Source organism: Antrostomus carolinensis, unplaced genomic scaffold (assembly GCF_000700745.2).
Source record: "Antrostomus carolinensis isolate BGI_N321 unplaced genomic scaffold, ASM70074v2 scaffold4737, whole genome shotgun sequence".
NCBI lineage: Eukaryota > Metazoa > Chordata > Aves > Caprimulgiformes > Caprimulgidae > Antrostomus > Antrostomus carolinensis.
In genome coordinates, this window is record NW_010327929.1 from 8,763 (window position 1) to 13,446 (window position 4,684).

At 41.5% G+C, this 4,684-nt stretch overlaps 1 protein-coding gene across 2 annotated transcripts in view; it reads left to right on the forward strand.

Annotated features, from left to right (window-relative positions):
* Nucleotides 1–4,684, forward strand: part of ZFAND1 (zinc finger AN1-type containing 1) — a 12,977-nt gene that overhangs the window by 7,218 nt on the left and 1,075 nt on the right. The window lies entirely within an intron of this gene.

Genomic DNA, 4,684 nt, shown 5'->3' on the forward strand with positions numbered 1-4,684 from the left:
CTCGATGTAGTAAGGTTATAACAGTCACTTGTAATTATGCTTCCTTCAATTCATCTGGACCCTGCCAAGGAACTGTAGGTTCCTTGCTCCAATCTTGATAAGGGACCCCTCTTGCCCACTGAATAGCTAATGTCCATAAGGTTCAAGCAAAATTCCCTCTGAGGGTGAGAAAAGTTCTAGGATCTAAATCTAAGCCTTTTGCCTCACTCCTGCAGCGTTATCATGCCAGAGGGGTGCAACCATTTAACTATTGATTGTCCAGGTAATTTTTGTTAGGTTGCCTGAGTTTTTTGCAAATAATCCACATTAAAATCTTCTAAGTTAGCAGTATCCCTTCTCTGTGAATTGTTCCCCAGTGGGTCATCAATAGTGATTTCTTTTTTGGTCAGGGGTCATACTGGTGCAGAATCACCTCATCAGATTCATCTGGGCTGTCCCAAATGTCTCCATCCCAGTCACTATTTTACATAGCTACACTGACCTTTACGGGGTCTATATTGCTATCTTTTAACAGTTTTTCACAACGTTTTCTTGCTTTTTCTATAACTTCTGGCACTAATTGTTTTTTAAGATACACTCTTTTTTTCCAGACTGACTATCAGCCTTTACTTTGGTTATACTTAATTCTAAATCCTTCACAGACAGTTCACCTTTCAACTTTATAATTTCCTCTTCTAACCTTTCAACTTGTTCGTTCTCAGTTTTCCATACTGCAACTAACAGCCAGCACATTCCTTCCTTCCACCTGTCCTTCTTCACTTTACACATATCTTTCTATTTATTTAACTTATTCCATATGGCTTTTGGATCATGGGTTGTTGTCTCTAGCTGCTTCTTGTCCCCCTTGGGATCTTGCCATCCATTTTCTGTACACCCCTTTCTCCAGGAGGCCCATTTTATCAGGGAAATCAGTCATCGCTCCGACACAGGGATCCTGGCGACTGCACCGGTTTATTCTGATGCACCAGTCATCCAAAACTGTGGGGACAGACAAGTTCTTTTGGGGATCCCTGGCAGAATGATGATGACACTAAGTTGTAGTTACAATTGAAGCGTTATTTTAACAGGATTTTATGATCAGAGTAGCACAGGATTTTTAACAATCAGAATAGGTATAGCACAGTTTTGTAAGTAGCATAGCACAGAATTTTATAGCACAGCTTAGCTTATGGTTCCTAGTCACCTGGACCCTCTGCAGATCGGGTCACATCTTAATGCTTGGCTTGCAGGATCCATATTACAGTCATTGTCTAGATGGGGGTCAGGAGCTGGGGGTACTGGTCACACATGGCAAACCCATCTCAAAGGGGTGCTTTTCATGCTGGTACTGAGAGGATTCTGACACAGACAGGACGCAGTTTGCACAACTCTGTACCAGTCAGATTGAACCTGTCTCATATGAAACTGAGTTTTGTGTTCTGCAAAGCTCCATTCCTATTTCTTCTACTTTCTTACATTTCTGGATGAGGTATGAAGAGCCTGAGGTCAGTTTTTCATGCCTTTGGGTTGGAAAAGGGTTCTGACAGTTGCTTTAGGTTTCTTTCAGCCTTTAATATCTTTGATTCTTCAAGTATTTCACAGAGTCCTTATTGTTTTTGCACTACTGTGGCCAGTCAAACCTGATGTTTGTCTTTTCCATGTATCAGGATTATGCTGGGTTTGGAAACAACTCAATTCTTTAATCTAGGGTTTCACTTTGGATCTGTACTTATGCATCCTCTTAAAAGAATTATATTTAAATTACTTTTCACCACATTGTTATGTTGGAGCACACCAAGACCTGTTGTATTGTTTTTATAATACTGAAAACATTTTATGTGATAGTCTTATTGTTGGGTCTTATCTTAGTACATTTAATCATTGTTTTTAAAACAACTGCAGCTATTCCATTACTTCCATTCCGTACCTCTTTTGAATTTATTTCTTTATACTTGGTCATCTATACTTAGATAACTCTGCTCTAGGCAGAAGTCGTAATACAAAACCTACTTGTAGCATTCTTCACAGATAGTACCACTTTAATAAATATGTGCTGGAGGGAAAGTGATTAATTTCAAATATAGTGGAACATAATTTTTAAAATCTACCCTCAATATATATATAAGAAAATTTTAAAAGTTGCTTCCTAATTCCAAAGCCAATAAGCTCTAAAAAGTGTAGCACAAATTACTGTATGCTAATTTCTCTTACTATTTCCTTATTTGATGGATAATTAATTGTCTAATCATCTAGAATAGTGATAATTCTAACATGATAAATTAAGCCTGTTAATCTTCAGCACCTCTCTCTATTTAAATTACTTCCTGGATTTCTGGCCGCCTTCTGCCCAGCTTGTTCCAGTTTGATGACAGATTTTTTGCATATGAGGTTTCTGGAATGCCTCTTAGGCACTTTATTTCTCTCTTCACTATATAGAGAAGATTGACACATTTTTATTGGAGGTGCACAGCAAAAGCACAAGGAGCAATGGGCACAAGCTGCAACATGTGAAATTCCAATAGGAAGAAAAATCACAGTGAGGGTGGTCAGACTTTGGAACAAGCTGCTCTGAAAATTTGTGGAATCTGCATCTTTGGGATGTTCAAAACTTGATTGAATCTGACATGGAGCAACCTGATCTACCTTTATAGTTAGGTCCAGCTTTAACGTTCCCCCTGCTTTAAGCATGATTTTGGACCATGTGACAACAGAGGTCCTTCCTGATCTTTCTTATTCTATGATCAGGAAAATCAGGCCATCTTAGAAATATCCCAAATACAAATGCAGGCTGGGTGGAGAATGGATTGAGAGCAGCCCTGAGGAGAAGGACTTCCGGGTGCTGGTGGATGAGAAGCCCAACATGAGCTTGCAATGGGTGCTCGCAGCCCAGAAGGAAGGCCCACTGTATCTGGGGCTGTATCAAGAGAAGTGTGGCCAGCAGTGCGGCGAATGACGATGGGAAGAAAAAGGACTCCGATCCTTTTTCTGAGTAAAGTAAGCTGCTGCTTTATTAGCGAGAATCCTCGATTCCCTTGTTGCCAGGCTTCTTTATTAGCAAGATTTTCTATTCTTCCCCATTCTCCTCACACGGTTAGCATTTATACATTTGTGTTCTCAAAACAGTCAAGCTACACAGGACATAAATCAGGAGACTTCTTGGCACACCCACACTCGTGGTCGTTTTCAGGCACATCTCAGTATACACACTCCCTCAGGTGGTTTTCCAGCCAGACCTCACACATTCATCAACTCCTGTCCTGTGAAACTTGCTTTGAGAACACACTGCAAAATCCAATATTAACCTTGATCAGTCTCAATTTATCTCCCACCTGTTCAGCATAGTTCCCACAAGCAGGTTGAGGGAAGTGATTCTCTCCCTCTACTCCACTTTCCCGAGACCCTACCTGGAGTACTGCATCCAGTTCTGGGGCTCCCAACTTAAGGACATCAACCTACTGGAGTGAGTCCAGAGGAGGGCCGTGAGGGTGATCAGAGGGCTGGAGCACTTCTCCTATGAGGACAGGCTGAGAGAGTTTGGGCTGTTCGGCCTAGAGAAGAGAAAGTTCCAGGGAAACTTTATAGCAGCCTTCCAGTACCTGAAGGGGCTACAGGAAGGCCGGGGAGGGACTGTTTGCAAGGGCAGGTAGTGATAGAACAAGGGGTAATGGCTTTAAACAGGAAGGTTTAGATTAGATATTAGGAAGAAATGTTTTTTCCAGAGATCCTGGAACAGGTTGCCCAAGGAAGCTGTGGATGCCCCCTCCCTGGAAGTGTTCAAGGCCAGGTTGGATGAGGCTTTGAGCAACCTGGTCTAGTGGAAGGTGTCCCTGCTGATGGCAGGGGGGTTGGAACTAGGTGGTCTTTAACGTCCCTTCTAACCTAAACCATTCTATTACTATTCCATTATCTTTTCTCTGACCGCTTTGTTGAGATTAGCTTTCTGCAGATGATTGCTCCTTTTGGTGTCAGACATGATATGAGTTACCCCTCTTGAGAAGCTCAAAACAGGAGGGCCATGCTGCAAAATACTGTTAGTTACTGTGTCCCTGGACTGATCAGTATTTTCTTGGATGTAGCATAGAAAATCCAGGAGGCATATCCTATAGTTAGGGATGCAGCAGTATAATGAGCTGTTCTGTGAATTAAGTTCCAGTGAACTGTGGGAGACTGTCTCATCATCCTTAGAACCAGAGGAGCAACTGTAGGAAGGTGGCAGGGCACTGATAGCAGTTGAGTGATGTTAGTGTGTGTCCATAATACAATGGCCGTTGTGTTAGCTGTTTTACAAGTTGTGGTCATCTACATTTGATTCAGGTCTTGCTTCCCTTGCCCCTTTTTAATTTTCCTGGAAGATTTCCTTGTGTGTGGAGAGCACTCAAGTTTTGAGGAAGATGCACAGGTTGAAATTCAGACTCAGTTTTATGAACCTAGCTGGGAGAAGAGTAATTCCATACTTTTCTAAAGAACACATAAATAAATCCTTTAAAAAGAAGACTTCTGTCTTGTTTGATAGTGTCTAGCTTGGACTCAGCAAGGACAGTCTTAACTGGTGAATATACCAGTCATGCTTGCTCTGTGTCTTCTGATCAATGTGAAGAAGAAATAAACCTGAAGAAGGGACTGTCCCAATCCCATTCAAAATCTCTCCCTCAGAGGTTACTCTTGAAACTTCTTAAACAAATGTTTCATTCTAGTACATATTGAA